Source organism: Macaca fascicularis, chromosome 11 (assembly GCF_037993035.2).
Source record: "Macaca fascicularis isolate 582-1 chromosome 11, T2T-MFA8v1.1".
NCBI classification, from domain to species: domain Eukaryota; kingdom Metazoa; phylum Chordata; class Mammalia; order Primates; family Cercopithecidae; genus Macaca; species Macaca fascicularis.
This window is the reverse complement of record NC_088385.1, coordinates 115,962,925-115,984,433: the sequence shown is the minus strand read 5'-3', so window position 1 is coordinate 115,984,433 and position 21,509 is coordinate 115,962,925. Positions and strand designations below refer to the sequence as shown.

Genomic DNA, 21,509 nt, shown 5'->3' with positions numbered 1-21,509 from the left:
GAAAAGTCAGTCAAGGGTGGCTCAATGTCAATGTAACATGCCACATTAATAGAACAAAGAAAAAAACCACATGATCATCCCAAATGATGCAGGAAAAGCATTTGACAAAATGCAACACTCTTTCATGATAACAACATTCAGAAAATTAGGAACAGAAAGGAACTGCAATATAATAAAGTACATTTATGAAAAATCCACAGCTAACATCATACTCAATGGGGAAAGACTGATAGCTTTACCCAGGAATAAGACAAGGATGCCCACTTTCACCAATGCTATTCAACACTGTACTGGAAGTTCTAGACAAAGCAATTAGACAATAAAATAAATAAAAGACATCCAAATTAGGAAGGAAGAAGTAAAGCCACCTCTATTCACAGATTACATGGTCCTATATGTAGAAAATGCCAGATAATACACACACAGAAAACCTTGGTATTGTAGAGGTAATAAAAATAATTAAGCAAAGTTGCAGGATACAAGGTAAATACACAAAAATAGTTGTGTTTCTATATACTAGTGGTAAATAATCTGAAAAGGAAATTAGGAAAACAATTCCATTTATAATAGCATTCAAAAGAATAAAACATCTAGAAATAAATATGTTTAATTTCAATTTTTCCTTTTTCTATTATTGCCTATCACACTGTTTCCTACCTAGAAATAAATTTAACCAAAGAAGTGAAAGACCTGTACACTGAAAACTACAAAACATTACTAAAAGAAATTAAAGAAGAATTAAATAAATGGAAAGACATACTTTGCTCATGGATTGGAAGACTTATTGTTAAGATGTCCATATTATGCAATGGAATATACAGATTCATATGGAATTTCAAGAGGCCCCAATCAGCCAAAACAATCTTAAAAAATAAGTTTGAGGATTCACATTTCCCAATTTGAAAACTTACTACAAAGCTACAGTAAACAAAACAGCATGGTATTTAGCATAAGATAGACACACAGACCAATGGAATAGAAACCTATACATCTATGGTCAATCTATTTTTGACATGGATATCAAGACCATCCAATGGAGAAAGAATCATCTCTTCAACACATGGTGCTGGGACAACTGGATTTCCACACGCACAAGAATAAAGTTGGACCCCTACTTCATACCACATAAAATCATTAACTCAAAATGGATCAAAGACCTAAATATAAAAGCTAAAACCATAAACCTCTTAGAAGAAAACATAGGAGTAAATCTTCATGACTTTGGATTTGGCAATCAGTTCTTAGATATGACACCACAAGTATGAGCAACATAAGAAAAAATAGGTAAATTGGACTTCATCAAGATTAAAAACTTTCGTGAATCATAGGATGCTATCAAGAAAGTGAAAAGATAACCTACCAAATGGGAGGAGCATTTGCAAACCATACATATAGTAAGAGTCTAGTATCCAGAATATATAAAGAGCTCCTAAAACTCAACAACAAAAAGACAAACAACCCAATTTTTAAGTGGACAGAGGACTTGGATAGACGTTGCTCCAATGAAGATATACAAATGGTCAATAAATAGATGAAAAGATATTCAACATGCTTAGGTGTCAGGAAAATGCAAATCATATAATCACAGTGAGATACCACTTCACATGCACTAGGATGGCTATAACCCAAAAGAGAGAGACAGAGAGAATAACAAGTGTTGGTGAAGAGGTACAGAAGTTAGAACTCTTAACCATTGCCAGTAGGAATTTAAAATGGTGGAGCTGTTGTGGAAAAGAGTTTGGTGGTACCTTAAAAAGTTGAACATAGAATTATCATATGATCCAGCAATCTCACTCCAAGGTATATCCCAAAAGAATTAAAAACAACGACTCAAACAAATACATAGCAGTACTATGGCTATCTTTCTGATGCCCATGCCTTGTTCTTAACCCAGGATTTCTCAACCATGGCACTACTGACATTTAGGGCTGGAAAATTCTTTGTGGTGGGGGCTGTCCTGTGCATTATACTATGTAGAGCAACACCCTTGACCTCTGCCTGTTTGATACCAGTAGCTTCTACCTCCATCAGCTGGGACAACCAAAACATCTCCAGACATTGACAAATGTCCCATGGGAGGCAAAACTGTCCTTTGGTTGTGAATCTCTGGTCTCAATCCCTCTGCCTAGTCCCTGCCTTCCCGTCTCCTTTTGCCTCTGAATGGTGAGCTGGGAACCTCTGGGGACAAAGTCTATTTCATGCTATTACTATTTCTCTTACACATAGTAAATTCTCAAGAAAATCTTTAAAATTGTCTGCAAGAAAGGTCCGAGTCCTGAAACAGCTGGCTCACACATGCCCTCAGGAAAAATTTTGAAATTAACAACTGGCAGAGAACATTGCCAAAAATGTTGCAAAAGCTGTCCTGGCTTCCCCAGAGGCCCAAGAGATTAAATCCTACATCCTCCCCAGGAAAGGAGGGTATACGGGGCCCCTCTAAACCTGACCCCTGCTGAGTGGCCACTCCCTCTCACGCCCTCTACTGGCCACAGTGGCCAAATGCTTTAGAAAGTCAGTAGTCCACTCCCTTGGGGCTCTCTGCCCAGCCCATCCTGGCCTAGCAGTCCGCCTGTGGGTACAGACTTCCATCATGGTGACATAGACAACATGGCATGGAAATGGCTTGTTTGGTTGTCTGTTCTCCCTGACCGACTGGGTGGTCCTTGGGGACGTGGACCAAGTGTCATTCATTTTGGATCCTTGTACCCAGCTTGGTGCTTGGCACAGAGTAAGAGCTCAAAAACTGTGTGCAAGCTGGGGGTGATGGCTACGTCTGTAATCCCAGCACTTTGGGAGGCCAAGGCCGGAGGCTCACTCGAGCCTGGGACATCAAGACTACAGTGAGCCATGATTGCACCACTGCACTCCAGCCTAGGCAACCAAGTGAGATCCTGTCTCAAACAAAACAAAACAAAACAAAACAAATGAAAAAAACTGTGTGCTGAAAAAACGGGAAAAAAAAAAAAAAAAAAAAAAAAAAAACATATATATGCACACACATTGAGCACCAACCAATGTCTTGAACCAAGCTGGAATTTTGATTTTTAAAGCTCTCATTTCTGCAACTGCATTCAGGAGCGCCAAGAGAATGAGCCAGGTATCTCCATGACAGTTTTGAAAGAGAGGGCTGAGGAGAACAACTCCTACAAATATGACCAATCTTAGGCAAATTTTAAATGTGCACATTTGAAATTGTGAGATATAAGAAACAGCAGGTACATAAAATAGATAGGATGGGCATCCCTCTACCCCAGTTAAAAAATACTTAAATTATTGCTTAGAAAAGTACAGCATCAAGGCCAGGCACGGTGGCTCATGCCTATAACCTCAGCATTTTCAGAGGCCAAGGCGGGCAGATCTCTTGAGCTCAGGAGTTTGCAACCAGCTTGGGCAACATGGCGAAACCCCGTCTCTACAAAAAATATAAAAATTAGCCATGGGCAGTGGTGTGTGCCTGTAGTCCCAGGTACTCAGGAGGCTGAGGCAGGAGAATTGCTTGAGCTCAGGAGGGGGAGGTTGCAATGAGCCAAGATCACCCCACTGCACTCTAGCCTGAGCAACGAGAGAGAGAGAGCGAGAGAGAGAAAGAGAGAGATGTGCAGCATCAAGACAAAAATGCACTACCACAGTTGTGAATTATGAGGCGTGAGAATATATTATTTACATTGATTCCTGTTGAAAAGCCAATCAAATTACGCAAGTTTTGCATGATGTAAGTTCTTCGGGAACTGGCTTAGAAAATCCTGGCTGGCTGGACAAATGGATGGCTGATTAACTGCAGACAGAAGGATGAGTAGGTGGTGCGTGGGGAGAGAAGGTGAGTGGATGAGTCGATGGGCAAGATGGTTAGACACACGCATGCCACGTGATAGAGGGATGGCAGGTGAAACTGCAAGCTGTGCAGCAGAGGCTCTGATGAATGCAGTGGCCAGCTCTCCTCCCCAGTGCACCCCTTCTCTCACTCTGCAAATCCGTTACAATCTGGTGTTCCATTGGATCTAATAGCCCAAACCTTCCTTCCAGGGTTACCTCCATGAAAAACCTCAAAGCCTTTCCTTTTTCTTTGCGGAGTAATGACGTGGGACCCACAGATCACCCCACACAAGAACTTTTCCCAAGTGAATACACAGAGATAAATCAGGGAACTGCTTGAGAAAGCTACCAAAGAGACTCTCTGAGCCTCAGTTTCCTCATTTATAAAATGGGGATACGAATTCTCACCCCACTCACCTCACTGTTGCTCTCTGAATAACATCTGTACCTATATAGCAACCACACACATAAGCCATCAAATTTGTGGAGTGTCTTCAAGCTCCCAAGACCCTTACCACCACCTCCCTCCAATCTTCAAAACACCCCCATGGGGCCGGGCGTGATGGCTCACACCTGTATTCCCAGCACTTTGGGAGGCTGAGGCAGGTGGATCACCTGAGGTCAGAAGTTTGAGACCAGCCTGGCCAACAAGGTGAAACCTCGTTCTACTAAAAATACAAAAAATAGCTGGGCATGGTGGCGCACGCCTGTAATCCCAGCTACTTGGGAGGCTGAGGCAGGAGAATCACTTGAACCCAGGAGGCAGAGATTGCAGTGAGCTTAGATCACACCACTGCACTCCAGCCTGGGTGACAGAGTGAGACTCCATCTCAAGAAAACAAAGGGACAACCCAATGGACATTATTATTGCCATTGTCATTATTTGACTTCCATTTTACAGTCTGGTAAACTGTGGATCAGTAACTTTCCCTTGTTTGTACCTTTTCCACTGTCCCATCACTGCAGTGAAGGTAAGTAAATTCCATAAGGCAGCAGGTGGTACAAGGAGTGTGTAGATATGATCCTAAAAGCAGACAGACACCTGGCTGTGTACCTTTTTTTTTTTTTTTTTTTTTTTTTTTGAGACGGAGTCTCGCTGTGTCGCCCAGGCTGGAGTGCAGTGGCCGGATCTCAGCTCACTGCAAGCTCTGCCTCCCGGGTTTTTACGCCATTCTCCTGCCTCAGCCTCCCGAGTAGCCGGGACTACAGGCGCCCGCCACCTCGCCCGGCTAGTTTTTTTGTATTTTTTAGTAGAGACGGGGTTTCACCGTGTTAGCCAGGATGGTCTCGAACTCCTGACCTCGTGATCCGCCCGTCTCGGCCTCCCAAAGTGCTGGGATTACAGGCTTGAGCCACCGCGCCCGGCCGGCTGTGTACCTTTAAGACACAGCCGCAGATCGACATGTAAACTAACGGTGCCAGACCGGGGGGCCGTGGTGAAGAATGAGCACTGATGGTGCAGTTTGATTCCATGAGCAGGAAAGGCCAGAGGAGCCCTTCCAGTGAAACTCTGTGGACGCTGTCGTGACAGGCTGCTGCCCTTCGCTGAAATAGCCCAGCTGACCTGAAAACCAGATGCCAGACAAAGCTATTTTTATGTCTTGCAAACCTAACCCAAGCAACAGCTGCCTGGTGAAAGAGCGATCGTCGCCTTCACCACAATGAACGCAAGAAACTGCTCAGTCCCGGTAAGTGCTGGCCAGTCACCAGGTAAGGGCAGGGCAAGGACGGGAGTCAGGAGTCTGTTTTCCAGATCCCCCGACAGCACACACATCCCCATGCCTCGAGAGGTCTATGAAGGACAGAGGGGACAGAATGTCAGCACCCAGCAATCCCCATCCATGCTTGGATCTTTCCTCCTACCAAGATGAACTCCCCAGCACTTGTTGCCACTTACCGTCACTGGGGATGCAGCCACCAGCTCCATTCTTGAGTAAGGCTGACAGGCGCCCACAGGGTGACTAAAGGAACCCAGCTGGCAGAGTGTCACCTTTCAGCAGGAGGCTGGTGGCGTGCATCAGGCCATGGGGGCGGGGCTTGGACCGGCCAGCACTCCGACATGGGTGAGCATTCACCCAAGTTGTCAGTGCAGCATGCCTTTATCTGTCACCCGTAAATTTAAGCCATTTCAAAGGTCCTCCCTCAGCCTTCTCCTGACTTCAAGCTGAGGTAGTTAAGAGGCTATCTGCACTCCCAGGGGCTTCATGGGCTCGAGGGCCACCTCCCTCCGACTTGCCACATTACTGCACTTAGCCCTACTTTGCTGCTCATGCAATGGCCCTCTTGCCTAACTCTCTGTCTCCGGAATAGGCTTTAAACACTCCTGTAATCACAACAGCCCTGGGTAGACGGGAAAACAACATCGACAGATATTCCAAGGGGTTCATCTGTCAGACGCCTGACCAGAAGAGAGGGTGAGACTCAGGACAACTTGTGTTTGGCCATATTGGGCACGAATGGTCAGCTGGACACACAGGCCAGCCCAGGCAGGAAAGAGAAGCAACAGTATCGGGACGAAGAGGGGGTGGTCAAGGGCCCTCCAGCAAGTGGCACGATGTCCTTTTGCAAATTCAGAGATAATTAAACTGGTGGGGACAGGCCAAGTGTGGCTGCCAGGGCGTAAGAGGCTGACTGGCGGATGCCTTTACCCGCACTCAGCCTGCAGGTCTGGAGTGTCACAGATCAGAGTTTCTCAAAAACGACCTGCTGTAACCTATAGCTGAATGCGGGAAAGCACAAGGATCATCAAATCAGTGTGCTTGTTTTGTAGATAAGCAAACGGTGGCCAGGAGTTCACATGTGCAATCAGCCACACAGCCAAAGACTGAGACCAACCAAGACCCTCGGCTCTAGGCCAGCGCGTCCACTATATTGACGCATGATTGGCAGCCAAAGTCGACTGTCACCGGGCACCTTGTTCGGTCCCCTGGAAACTGACCTGGGTTCACATGTCGGTTCTGCCACTTACAAGCTGGGGAAGCCTTGGGCAAGTTAAACGCCCTCTCTGATCATCAGTCTCCTCATCTGCAAAATGGGGATAAGGATGGTACCTACATCATAGCTGGGTTGTTAAGAGTTCAATGAGTTCATCCCCCTGGGGCACTGAGTACAGTGCTGGGTGCAGTTGGGCTGTACACATCTGAGTCATCAGCATTCACCATCTGCACTCAGAGCACCTCAGGCAGTGTGAGCCACCGCTGCAGGACTCTGCCACCAATAGACAGTGTGATCTTGAACAAATCACCTCCCCTCTCCAAACCTCAGTGTCCTCATCTAGAAAAGGAGGCAAAATACCCAGCCTCACCTACCTTATTGGGAGAACCAACCAAGATTCATGTAGTCACTCAACATCAAATACAGCCTCTCCTTCCTGGTGCACCGAACAGAAAGAACCAGGCAGGTGATGGTGAGTGTGGCTTCTGCTGTGAGCATCTTCCTCCACTCATGGACAGAAAGGATTCACATTTGGTTCACAGCACCTGTCTGTCCTGGTCAGGTATCAGAGCCACTCTCCAAGGATCGGCCAGCCCAGGCAGGACAGGCAGATCCCACCATCAAAGACAGCTTCCCAGGCCTGCAGCCTGGAACTGCTTTGTGGGGTGGAGGGGGTGGTGCCCTGCAGGGGCAGGCATTTTTCCAAAGGGGAGAAGTCTCTGGGCTTTCAGCAGCATGGACCAAGCTGAATTAACATCCTATCTGTTCCCTGATCCAATGAAGATGCTCCCAAGGACTTTGGGTATGTTTGGGGGCCCAGGGAGACCACTTTTTAGGTTATTTCAGGAGAGGATTATTTTTTTAATGCCCACATAGGGGTTGAAGAAGGGAAGAAAGGAAATGTTTGGGAGTTTTGCAGGAAAGAGGAAGTGATTCCTAGTAAGTCACGGTGAGTGTTTTTCTGTGTTGCTGGCACGTATGTGGCCTATGACAGCCACTGTGCTAACAGCTTTACGTGCAGGGTCCTTCTCCTTTCATAGGCGAGGAAACCGAGGCTCAGTCATTCCCTAAGCCCACACTTTTAAGACCCACGTGGCCTCACTTTGGAGCCTGAGCTCCTAATTCTCACACTCTCCTGCTCTACGTGCAGAATTTCTGTCCACAAACTCCAGGCAACATCCTAAGTGACTGTCAGGGTCACTGCTCTGTTTTTGAGTTGTGGGCTTGTTTTTAAATCTGTCTGTGTCCATTCTTTTTTATTTTTTATTAAGAAAGGGTCTTGCTTTGTCACCCAGGCTTGCCTCAAGTGATCCTCCCACTTTGGCCTCCCAAAGTGTTGGGATTACATGCCTGAGCCACTGTGCCCAGCCTGTGTCCATTCTTTTTTTTTTTTTTTTTTTTTTTTTTTTAAGACGGAGTCTCACGCTGTTGCCCAGGCTGGAGTGCAGTGGCGCGATCTCGGCTCACTGCAAGCTCCGCCTCCTGGGTTCACGCCATTCTCCTGCCTCAGCCTCCTGAGTAGCTAGGACTACAGGCGCCCGCCACCGCGCCCGGCTAATTTTTTGTATTTTTAGTAGAGACGGGGTTTCACTGTGGTCTCGATCTCCTGACCTTGTGATCCGCCTGCCTCGGCCTCCCAAAGTGCTGAGATTACAGGCTTGAGCCACCGCGCCCGGCGCCTGTGTCCATTCTTAAGGAACTTAAAATGCCACAAAGAAATAAGCAATGTTTATTTGTCAATTGATAATTTATTAAGTTGACCAGGCACAGTGGCTCATGCCCGTAATCTCAACATTTTGGGAGGCCAAGGTGGGAGGATTGTTTGAGCCCGGGAGTTCAGGACCAGCCTGGGTAACATAACGAGACCCCTGTCTTGGAAAACAAATTAATTAATTAAATTGGGGGGAAAAAGTCCATCTATTACTGCTTAAAAAAAACAAAAATACTTCTCTAGATTTTGGGTTCTTCTTCTTGGAAAGGCTTTGGGGGAGATAGGTATGTTCTGCCCAAATAAAGAAAAACTTTAAAAATTAAAATCTAATTGCTGACTGGGTGCAGTGGCTCATGCCTGTAATTCCAGCACTTTGGGAGGCTGAGGCAGGCAGATTACTTGAGTTTGGGAGTTCGAGACCAGCCTGGCCACCATAGTGAAACCCCGTCTCTACTAAAAATACAAAAAATTAGCTGGGTATGTTGGTGGACGCCTGTAATCCCAGCTACTTGGGAGGCTGAGGCAGGATAACCATTTAAACCCAGGAGGTGGAGGTTGCAGTGAGCCGAGATTGCTCCATTGCACTCCAGCCTGGGCAACAAGAGTGAAACTCCATCTAAAAAAAAAAAAGGAGAAAAAAAGACCAAAAAAATTCGCCAGGTATGGTGGCAGGCAGCTGTAATCCCAGCTACTGGGGTGCTAAGGCAGGAGAATCACTTGAACCCGGGAAGCAGAGTTTGCAGTGAGCTGAGATTGTGCCACTTCACTGCAGTCTGGGTGACACAGCAAGACTCTGTCTCAAAAAGAAAAAAAAAAAAAAAAGATCTAATTGCTAGAATCTCAGAAAAGCCACATCTAGAAGGCAGTTCAGAGAAGACACCTTCCAGGTTGAAGACAGACGTGAGGGAGAGCAAAAAGTAAAGGACATCTGCACTGGGACTTTGAAGGTTGAATAGGAGCTCACCAGGCTGCCAAGGGACCAGGACATCTCAAGCAGAATTTACTCTTGGGGACTCTGCCAAAGTTCCTAAAGCAGGAGCTGTGATTAGCATATCAGTTGTGTTGTGAAGGATGATCCTTTAAGATTTTTGCATCTGAAGAAGATATGTGACAACTTTTAGCTGGCAGTGGTGGGAGGTCTACCCTCCCTGCGAACTGGAAGACTTGAAAAGGCACACCCCCTGGTGTGATCCAAGAACCTCACCTTCCCCTGCAACTGTGCTTGATGGCACTGGTGACACACCATGCTCCCTTACCCCAGAGGAACGAATGTTCGGGCACAGCAAAATAATTGTAACTGTCATCTCTAGGAATATAGGGAGTGAGTCTGCTCCCTGACACTCCCTGACTGCAAATACTAACAGCTTTATTCTTTTTTTTTTTTTTTGAGGCAGGTTCAGGATCTGTCACCCAGACCGGAGTGCAGTGGCGTGATCTCGGCTCACTGCAACCTCTGCCTCCCAGGCTCAAGCCATCCTCCCACTTCAGCCTCCAGAGTAGCTGGGACTACAGGCATGTGAGACGGGATCTCACTTTGTTGCCCAGGCTAGTCTTGAACTCCTGAGTAAGAGCTTTATTCTGAAAATTAATAATACCAATAATGCCTTCCATTGTAAGCATCTTGTTTACACGTATCCCATTTCACACATGAGAATCCAATGTCCAGAGAGGTGGAGTGACTTGTTCGAAGTCACACAGCTTGAAGGTATACATGGCATTCAACGCTGGGCTACCTGACTCTAAAGCTTGATTTGTCATAGGTGGAGGTGACCGGGTCATTGATTCAATTGTTTAATGGGCTACCCTATTGGATTGGTGGAATCGGAGTCTGAAAAAGACACCCAAAGAGGGTCAGCAGTTCTCAAACTTACATGTCAGAGCATCTGGGTCTTCAGTGAATCCCAGCCAGTACCACTAGAGTAAGCAAAAGATTACTACATCTCTGGTTTTGTGCCGAATCCCAAACCACTCCATCCTAAAGTTGAGTTTGGGTGTACAGCATTCAAGTCCTCTGATTTTGGAACAACTTCAGGGAGCAAAACATATTTAAGAGAAGTCTATACATTTCAGCTTCTCCCTCAGCCAGGAAATTACTCAAATGATTGAGTCTCCCAGGGCCCTCTGAGAATACAGACCCAGAAAGATGCCCATCCGCAATGCCTGGTACACTGTAAGTGCTCTTTTTCCTTTCTTCTTTTTTTTTTTTTTTTTTTGTGTGTGTGTGTGTGTGTGTGTGTGTGTAGAGACAAGGTCTCTCTCTGTCACCCAGGCTGGAGTCCAGTGGCACAGTCATAACTTGCTGCAGCCTCGAACTCCTGGGACCAAGCAATCCTCCTGTTTTAGCCTCCCAAATAGCTGAGACTACAGGTGCACACCACGACACCTAGCCAATTTTTTTTTATATTTTGTAGAGACAGGGTCTTTCTATGTTGCCCAGGCTGGTCTTGAACTCCTGTCCTTAAGCAATCTTCCCACCTCTGCCTCCCAAAGTGCTAGGATTACAGGCATAAGCCACATGCCTGGCTCAAATCAAATTCTTGATGTGGTGAATCTGCCATCTCAGGCAAAACTGGCCTGAATGGTTCCAGATCAGCCCCTGCCTTGAAGGAAAGTAAGAGGAGCCATTTTTCCACCTCCAGTGGAAAACATGCTCCGCTGTCTAAAGGCCTATCACTTGAATTATCCCTCCAGAAATTGCTGAAGTCATTTCCCACTGAAAGGAACCAGGACTCCTTGGAGAAATGGCTGATTCTAGGGCTGGGGCAGAAATGTACATGATGAGCTGAGATATCTTCCTGCCTGAAAACAAGGACCCTCCAGAGGCATGGCATGCCAAAAAGAGGCTGCAAACGGATGATGACTGCAGTGGATTGAAACACATCAAAATATCTTTTAAAACCATGAGGTCGTAACACCACTCAAAACAAAAACAACTCGTTGATACTTTTCATGGCTGCTAGGCCACTCATTACTCTGAAAATAGACTTACCCGCCGCCCTCCGCCCCCCCAAAAAGGACATAATCAACCATGTACTCTGCCTTTCAGGGACTGTATTTCAGGGTAAGCAAATGGTTGAGGAAAGTCGTGTAGTATAGAACAATGAGAGTTGGGCTGGGCACAGTGGCTCATGCCTGTAATCCCAGCTCTTTGGAAGGCCAAGGTGGGAGGATCGCTTGAGCTCAGGTTTGAGACCAGCATAGGCAACATAGTGAAACCTCATCTATATCGAAAATACATAAAATTAGCCAGGCATGGTGGCGAGCACCTGTGGTCCCAGCTACTCAAGAGGCTGAAGCAGGAGGATCGCTTGAAACTGAAAAGTTGAGGTTGCAGTGAGCCAAGATCGTGTCACTGCACTCTAGCCTGGGTGACAGAGAGAGACCCTGTCTCAAAAACCAAACCAAACCAAAACAAAACAAAACCCCAGAAACAACATCAAAGAAAAACAACAGGAGCTAATAAGCACAGAAAGACTGATGGAAGTAGAAAATGACTACAGTAATGAAACAATAATCTGGGCTTTGCTCAGCAGCAGCTTATAAAGTCATTTGGCAAGAGGGTGACAGGGAACTTTACGATGGAGGTCAGACTGATACCCTAAACTCACTAATGAACCAACATCACTAAAAGTAGGATAACTGAACTTTATGTTCTTGACATGATACAAGAGAAAACACAGAAAAACACTTTCAAAATACTCCTGCCAAGGATCTGCACCTGAATTTATTCAAGCCTCTTGACCTAGTACTTATTTATAGGTGCAGAAGAACATGTTAGACACTTGGAAGATGCAATCAGCCAAATCCAGAATATGGAAAATTCTATGAGACAAATGACCCAGTTTCAATAAGTAACTGGCATTTAATAAAGGGAGTTGCTGATTATTACAGATGAGAAGAGACTTAAGAGAACCCCTGTGGGTCCTGATTTGAATAAAACCGTTCAAAGACATCTTTGAGACACCTGGAGGACAGTCAGCATGAACTAGGTACTAGATTAAGGAATTATCATTCATTGTATGAGATAGATATAATTATGGCAATGGTTTAAAAAAAAAAAACCAACCTCATGTCTTTTAGAGATGTGTGCTAATGTATCATGGGGAAAACAGTGTGATATCTGGCTCTGAGAATTGCTTGAAAATACTCTGGCGGCCAGATACAGTGACTCACATCTGTAATCCCAGCACTTTGGGAGGCCAAGGCAGGAGGATCACTTGAGCCCAAGAGTTCAAGACCAGCCCGAGCAACATGGCAAACCCTGTTACCTAAAAAAAAAAAAAAAAAAAAAAAATTAGCCAGGCATGGTGGCATGTCCCTGTAGTTCCAGTTACTCTGGAGGCTGAGATGGGAGCCCAGGGTAGTAGAGGCTGCAGTGAGCCGAGATCGTGCCACTGCACTCCAGCCTGGGCAACAGAGCAAGACCCTGTCTCTTTTTTTTTGAGACAGAGTCTCATTCTGTCACCCAAGCTGGAGTGTAGTGGCACGATCTCCGCTCACTGCAACCTCTGCCTCCCAGGTTCAAAAGATTTTCCTGCCTCAGCCTCCTGAGTAGCTGGGATTACAGGTGCATGCCACCAGGCTCGGCTAATTTTTGTATTTTTTGTAGAGATGGGGTTTTTTCTTGTTGGCCAGGCTGGTCTCAAACTCCTGGCCTCAAGTGATCTGCCTGCTTCGGCCTCCCAAAGTGCTGGAATTACAGATGTGAGTCACCACGCCCGGCCGAAGACCCTGTCTCACCTCAAGTGATCTGTCTCCTCAGCCTCCCAAAGTGCTGGGATTATAGGCATGAGCCACTGTGTGTGGTCTGAAGGGACCTTTTCTATGTGCAGTTGTTTTCTGAGGGACCAGCATGGGTCGGAGTGGCTAAGGTATGAGCCCGGAAAGCAGGACTTCTGGAGTACAGCAGACGTGGGTGGAGGCCTTGCCATTTGTTATCTGATTGGCCTGAGCCCATCATGGAAATTCTCTGAACCTTGGTTTCCTGGCCTGTGGAATGGAATAAATAAAACCTCCTTCCTAGGATTGTCATCAGAATTATGTGAGATTCCATAATTATGAATACCTAGGGTATGCCAACTACCCAATAATCAATCCCTTGGTTTCTCTGCTGTGCCCAGCCTGGATTCTCTGATACAAAGATCCCCGGATTCCTGGAATAAATGAACACGGTCTATCTTCCTAGAAAATCACCTTACTCTATGGTAATAAATTTACTATTATCATTGCAAACAGAGAGATCTATTAGGATTGAATGTGAAATGTGCATGCATTTTTCGGATCAAATGCAAGATTTCTAACTGTGTTTCCTGGTTTCCCTGGGTACAGGTGAACTCTACTTTAAAGTAAGAAGTCACTGAATCACAAATTCAGAGGAAGCATAAGAACAAGGTATTCCAGGCTGGGTGCAGTGGGTCATGCCCGCAATCCCAGCACTTTGGGAGGCCAAGGTGAGCAGATTACCTGAGATCAGGAGTTCCAGACCAGTCTGGCCAACATGGCAAAACCCCATCTCTACTAAAAATACAAAAAATTAGCTGGGCGTGGTAGTGCTTGCCTGCAATCCCAGCTACCCGGGAGACTGAGACTGAGGAATTGGTTGAACCTGGGAAGCAGAGGTTGCAGTGAGCCGAGATCGCGCCACCGCACTCCAGCCTGGGTGACAGGACGAGACTCTGTCTCAAAAAAAAAAAGAATAAGGTATTCCAAAGTTTCTACTGGGATAAGACTTTGAGGAAACCTCGATTTCAAAAGATTAAAATGTTTACTTCCCCACGAAGATTGGGTATCTCATGTAATGTAATACTCGAATTTCTGTCTCAGACCTAAAGGTATTGAAAGTATGAGCAAGTTTACACAACACCTGAGCAGGAGCAAATAAAACTCTGAAGAGCTTCTGAAAGAAAGTTACAGATTGGAGATATTTTCATCTCTAAATCACATGAATTAGGATTGGCTGGGTCTTTCCACTTAAAACTTGGAGAAGTCATAAAAAGAAATCTTGTAAAGAACTCCACGTCACTGTTAGCAGAATCATGCAATTTATAAAATGATATCCTCAACTTTCAGTTTTTAAATTGCAAGTCCCGTGTCCCGGGAATTCCCCAGTCCTGAGAAAACTGGGATGGTTGGTCACCCAACCTATATGGATGCCCATTGACATTAAAAAGTAAAAGTAATCACAATAGACATGAGGGAGATAGTTGTGTACAGTATGAGTGCACAGAATAAAAGGTCTAGGGGGTGTATACCAAAATGTGCACAGTGGCTACCTGGAGGAGGAGGGTTAGACAGGAACAACAGAGCGAGGAGACTTTTGCACGGTGCTGCATGACCTTTTAACTTGCATATTATTTTGCAATGCGTTTTTTAAACATTTAAAGAAAGTCATGTCTTCCTAGGAATATAGGATATAGGACCACTACAAATGCTTTACTGTTAGTCTCGTTTTCTTCTTCTTCTTTTTTTTTTTTTTTGAGACAGAGTCTTGCTCTGTCACTCAGGCTGGAATGCAGCCTGAGCGCGATTTTAGCTCACTGCAACCCCTACCTCCTGGGTTCAAGCAATTCTCCTGCCTCAGCCTCCCAAGTAGCTGGGATTACAGGCGCCCGCCACCACATCTGGCTAATTTTTATATTTTTAGTAGAGATGGGGTTTCGCCATGTTGGCCAGGCTGGTCTCGAACTCCTGACCTCAAGAGATCTGCCCGCCTCAGCCTCCCACAGTGCTGGGTGGCGTGAGCCACCGTGCCCGGCCTTAGTCCACTTTATTTATTATTTTTTGTATGTGTGTGTGATGGTGTTTCACTCTTGTTGCCCAGGCTAGAGTGCAATGGCGTGATCTTGGCTCACGACAATCTCCGCCCACGGGGTTCAAGCGATTCTCCTACCTCAGCCTCCTGAGTAGCTGGGGTTACAGGCATGTGCCACCACACCCGGCTAATTTTTTGTATTTTTAGTAGAGACGGGGTTTCTCCATGTTGGTCAGGCTGCTCTTAAACTCCTGACCTCAGGTGATCTGCCTGCCTCAGCCTCCCAAAGTGCTGGGATTACAGGCATGAGCCACCACGCCTGGCCCATTAGTCTGCTTTAAAATAAATAAATAAATAAATAAATAAACAAACCATTTGAAGAAACAGAAACAGAATATTATTCCTTAAGACAGTAGCTTTGGAGGCAAAAAATCCAAACAACATAGAACTGTTTATAAAACGTTGTGGAACTTATATGGAAGCATGTCCAGGGATCCACACCACCATTTATAGAAGCAAAGAAAGGCCCTTTTCTTTCATCTACATTACATTTCGAGGTCATCTGATCAGCTTCCTTCAAACATGACAGGAGTCATTTTTCCCCAGGGATCCCAAGTGCACGCCTTCGTACAGGGTCTGCTCTCACTATACAACAGGTTCGAATTTACCTGGACGCTGGCAGAATGGTCCGGGACCCCGGGGAGGGGTGAGCTGACTTACCACTTTCTTCCTGCTGCTTTTCTCTTGCCATGTCCTCCCAACCGTGCATTCAGGGTTACATTTTCCAGGTTCCGTGTTTGCTGAGGGCCTGAATCTAAGCCTGCTAGCTGCTTACTGTGGGAACTGCAAATGTCACTTTTAGATTAACCAGCTCCTGCTGTTTAAAAATATCCCTGGAGCACTTAACCTTCAAAGCAGCAACAACCCAGGGCAAAGACAAGAAAGATCCCACGCCACACCACTTGCGCAGCCCTGGCTACTCCTGGGGGAGTTCTGCTATCTGCTTTTTAATCCCATAACTCGCTTTATTTCATAATTCTTCGCTATTGAAACCACGAGGAATCTAAAGTCCATGTTGTCGTAAGCATTAGGCACAAAGTCATTTGGGCCCTCCTGTGACATGCTGAAAATTAACTGCCTACAGGTGTTGGTTATTTGAGAAGCCCCCGGTGAAAACCGTGAATGGGAAGGTGATGATGGCTATCAGGTCACCTGGCTTCTCTCCCCTGAAAAGATCTGGCGAAACTCTCTCGAATCACTCCACTTAATGGAATGTTTCCAATTTCTTGTGACGTGGGGATAAAAGAAAAAAACAGCTCCATTCCCACATTCTCATTCAGGGTCGACTGGCTCTTGCTAGGGTTGAGCAGAGAAGAGGAAATTCAGGACACACTGCAGTTACACAGTGTTCTGCAACGTGGGGAGGGCTGGCATGTGGGACAAAGGTCGCCTCTAAGGCCCAGCTGGAGCAGCCCAGCCAACTAGGCAGCAGGAAAGCGGAGACCACATAGGAGCACATTGTGCTCAGGCAACAGGGAAGGGGGAACAGCAGTTCAGTGGCCCCACTTCCTGCCAACAAGGATGGCCTTACTAAACAGCAAGTGGAGAAACTGGCGAGAGCGCTGAGCACGGGATCTGTGCAAAACGGTTTAAATGGAAATTGCTACTGGGGCTGGTGCAGCCTGTTCACAGCTACTTCGTTTCTGGGCTTACTTTCCAGTAAGGAACGGCCATTGAATATCGGACTTCTTGGGATTTTCTCCACTGGACTTGGAAGCACGTGCTCTGGAAACCCCAGCGTTATCAGCTGTAACCTCACAGCACCAGGTACACGTTACAGGAACCGGGGGTGAAGGAATGCGGGTCAAATGCCTGCACAGTGCGCGGCCCGTGTCATATGTTCTCTAGCCACAGTAGCCCTTGTGATGGCTCTTAGACTATTTATTAAGACAACAAAAGAGGTGACTCTCAAACAAACCTATGTTTCCAGGGACAGCCATCTGTGATTCAAGGACATTTTTATAAAATTCCATTGAAAAAAATTCTTAGGCTTCAAACTTCATGACATGAAAAAAAAAAATCTTTCCCAATGATTCCAAATCATCATGATCTAGGCAGGATGTTGACAGTGGCAGGACTATTAGGCTTTGAAATCAAGCTGATGTGGGTTGGAATCCTCCCTCCATTAGCCATGACTTTGAGCAAATGGCTGAGCTTCAGTGTCCTGATCAGCTACTTCACCATATGGGTGAGAAAATGAAATGATTTAGATTGAGCTTCTGGCGCAGGGGCTTACTCATGACAAGCACTTAATATCCTTCTAATGAAATTCATTACATTCAAAAAGACTAGACATACCCATACGGACAGATGAAGAACTCTGCAGTGATTCAGTTCTCCCTAGATACTATCTCTTTCTTTAAGACACAGGTATTTTCTAGAATATAATTGGAAGGTTTGAAACCAAAGTTATTAATAAACACTTTCCATCAAACACAAGAACAGGAATAGAAATATATTTCTTCAAGCAGCTCTTAGTTTCAGAAAGTCACAGGTATCAAGTTACATTTTTTGTTTTCTTTTAGAAATGGGAACTTGCTCTGTTGCCCAGGCTGGATGGAGTACAGTGGCATGATCATAGCTCACTGCAGCCTCGAACTAGGCTCAAATGATCCTCCTGCCTCAGCTTCCCAAGTAGCCAGAACTACAGGCACACACCACCTCTGTTTAATTTAAAAAAAAAAATTTTTTTTAAGAGACAAGGTCTCATTATGTTGCCCAGGTTGGTCTTGAACTCCTGGCCTAAAGCGATCTTCCTGCCTTGCCTCCTAAAGCACTGGGATTACAGGTGTGAGCCACTGTGCCTGGCCCCAAAAAAATTATTAAGTGGTCTAACAAAACAAGGCACCTGGAAAGAAATCACCAGTTCTGCTGCAAACCAGACCCTCTATGAGAATTCAGATGCCTTCCTCTACCAATTAAATCAGAATTTCCAGGGATGGAGTCTGGCTTTTGTATGTTTTAGTTTCTCTAGGCTGGAGGAGCACTAGCTTCTTGTTGTAAGCCTCCCTACCTTCCTCTCCCACACCCTCACCCCAAACATCATTAAGAGAGACAAAAGAACATACTATATGCACAACTAAGAAGCAGAGAACAAAAATTATTGATCTCCTGGTCTGCTCTGCTCACTAATATTTATATTTCCAAGCATATTTCAAAAACTTAAAAATTGGTTCCCTAGCCTGGGCAACATAGCAAGACCCCATTTCTATTAAAAACTTAGCCAGGTATGGTGGTGCACACCCGTGGTCCCAGATGCTCAGGAGGCTGAGGCAGGAGGATCACCTGAGCCCAGGAAGTTGAGGCTGCAGTGAGCCATGACTGAGTCACTGCACTCCATACTAAGCCACAGAGTGAGACTCCATCTCAAAAAAAAAAAAAAAAAAGTTCCCACTGAGTTAAACTACAAAGGAACTTTCTGTTATCAGACCCAAATTACAGTGTCAGAAGGACTGTTAATAAGGAGGCCATTTCCAGCAGAGGAATGTTCTAGCTTTCCTCAGCTTGAGTCAGCACAAGTCAGCATATGGGGTCTTTTCAAAGTAACCCAGAGCACCTCCCTGCAACCTGTTTTTCCTTGTAAATCTTGAAGGTTTGGCAAGGATGAAAAGCCAACACCACACGCATACACCAAAAACTTTGCTTCTCCACCAAACACCTTTGCTAAGACTTTTATATAAGGAGCAAACTGAAGCAGAAAGTGAATTTTAACAGAGAGATATATTATCTAATAATACAAGCATACTGGCAACATGCTAAAGTCTATCTGTAAAAAATGCAAACAATTTACAGTCCCTGACCTTGCCCTGCTGGACACAGATCAAAAGCAGGCAGTGACTTTCACACAATTAATTATTTTATAACTGGACGTTTCCAGTACATTTGCTAATAAATGACTTCCTTGTGTTACCAATTCCGAAAGCTTTCAGAGATCTCCCTAACTCACCTGAAAAGGGAGGCAACAGCAATCGTTAGGCCAGGTTCTCAGAAGCCTCCCAAACCTTGCCACGTGGAACCTTCCAGCTCCATATCCAGCATGCGGCTCCTGGCTTTGCAGAGGCCAGCTCCTCACTGTTGAGTGCTCTTGTTCCTCTTTGTGGCCTGGGAAGTTCAATATCTACTGAGACATTCCCTCCAGTGGGAAATTTCTTCTTTCCTGGGCTGTCCCAGCCGTTGCTTTTTGTTCCCACCGCACTGACAGTGGGTGCACACGAGGGTCTGCAGACTATGGCTCCAGATGCCTGTTTTCCGATAGCTCTCAAGCTAGGAGTGGTTTTCACATTTGTTAAATGCTTAGGAGGAAAAAAAAAAGATTTCATGACACATGAAAATCATATTAAACACAAATTTCAGTGTCCATAAATAATAAAGTTTTATTGGAACACAGCCTCACCCGTTCCTGTACATTTTGCCCATGGCCGCTTTCTCTGCAGTGAGTTGTTGAGCAGTTCCCACGGAGAACGGGTAACTGCCAACCCTCAAATATTTACCATCTGACCCTTCACAGAAAATTTGCCAACCCCTCACCTAAAAGGCTAAGACTGCCTTTTATGCATCTTTGCATACTGAGTGCAGGAACATAGCAGACTTGACATGTAAAAAAAGCAACTACCACATAGCGAAGAGTTCATCAAAATGAGTAGCCTGTTTTTTTTGTTTTTGTTTTGTTTTGTTTTGTTTTTGAGATGGAGTTTCACTCTTGTGCTCTTGTTGCCCAGTCTGGAGTGCAATGGCGCAATCTCCTGGGTTCAAGAGATTCTCCTGCCTCAGTCTCCCAAGTAGTTGGGATTACAGGCACATGCCACCATGCCTGGCTAATTTTGTATTTTTAGTGGAGACGGGGTTTTTCCATGTTGGTCAGGCTTGAACTCCTGACCTCGGGTGATCCGCCCATCTCGGCCACCCAAACTGCTGGGATTGCAGGCGTGAGTCACCACACCTGGCTGAGTTGCCTGGTTTCTAAACAATCAGTAATTAAATTTTTGGAGGGTCATGGACCACTTAAGCTGCTCTGTTTTGTTTAGTGTCACATGACTAAAGTTCAATATACATACATATATATTGAATATATATATAGAACTTTTGTATATATTATATAGAACTTTATGTATATATATTTGAAACCCAAGTAATTGTGTTTTGAATTATTTCTGCAAACTTGGAGCTCACTGCTCCCCTCTACCGGCAGTGCTCCGGGAGAGAGAGAAGTGTGAACAGCTAACTGGTGTAGAACAATCATCCCTTCTCCCTTGAATAAAGGAGTCCACTGTTGTTTAGAGGAAGATCCCACCATGCATGCTCCTCCCGTGAAAGCCTGCTTGTTGACCACAAAATGAAGAATGATAAACCCTTCCCTACAAAGATAAGAAAAGGAAGCAGTATTTTCAAGCACAAATCGGGTCTCCCCTCCCTGCCCTTTTAAGAAATGCATTTGCTAGTCTTGAGGTTCTGGCTGGCTGAATTCTTTCTTGCCCGTTTAGTTAGAAGCATCTCTACTAAAAGTACAAAAATTAGCCGGGCGTGGTGGTGCATGCTTGTAATCCTAGCAACTTGGGAGGTGGAGGTGGGAGGATCGCTTCACCCCAGCAGGCAGAGGTTGCCGTGAGCCGAGATCACGCCACTGTACTCCAGCCTGAGCGACAGAGCGAGACTCCCTTTAAAAAAAAAAAGAAAGAAAGAAAAAGAAAAAAAAAAAAAAAAAGCACACTTGTGGCTTCTTTCTTCGGACACTGGGGGACCCCGCAGGTCATCCTGGCAGCCCCCACTACCTGAGCCTGGGCTGCGGGCCAGTGCGTCATCAGGGAGTCGTCCTGGAGCCCTGGCCTCACTTCCGAGTTCCAGATGTCTCGGAGTCTAGAAACACGGGTTGAGGGGGGGATGCAGGAGGCTCCCCTCGATCGTCACAGGGCTTGGCAGAACGTAGCCACGACAGGCACGCCATGTTCCCCGAAGAAATGCTTTCTTCAGGACGGAAGTTACCCCTCTGGGGTCTCCACTGACCGCAGCCGGCGCTCCACGGTGCTCAGAGTTGGAGCCCTGCTCCAGGGCGGGGGTTGGGCCCAGGGCTCACTGCAGCCAGCGGAAGGTTGGGCGGCTCCACTGAGCCACAGGGCGGGGAGGAGGGGCAAGGGCGGCCCCTCCTGCAGACAATAGTTGCTATGGGGAGACTGGGAGGCGCCAAGGACAAGGGCAGCCCAAGGACGTCCATGGATGCCCCGGCCCGGACCCACAAAGGACACT

The 21,509-nt window shown here is 45.9% G+C and overlaps 1 protein-coding gene across 10 annotated transcripts in view; it reads right to left on the bottom strand.

Moving 5' to 3' along the window:
• ACACB (acetyl-CoA carboxylase beta) overlaps positions 1-21,342 on the bottom strand; it is a 166,411-nt gene extending 145,069 nt beyond the window's left edge. For 7 of the 10 annotated variants that reach the window (XR_012420593.1, XR_012420594.1, XM_045365880.2 and 4 more), the window contains exon 1: positions 15,930-16,147. The gene's annotated coding sequence lies outside the window, so the exon portion shown is untranslated. Of the gene's footprint in view, positions 1-5,710; positions 5,909-12,631; positions 12,727-15,929; positions 16,148-19,215; positions 19,562-21,037 lie in introns of those variants that run through there. The other 3 variants (XM_065524772.1, XM_074007734.1, XM_065524771.1) reach the window with 3 other exon arrangements.
• Positions 21,343-21,509: the final 167 nt, after the last annotated feature.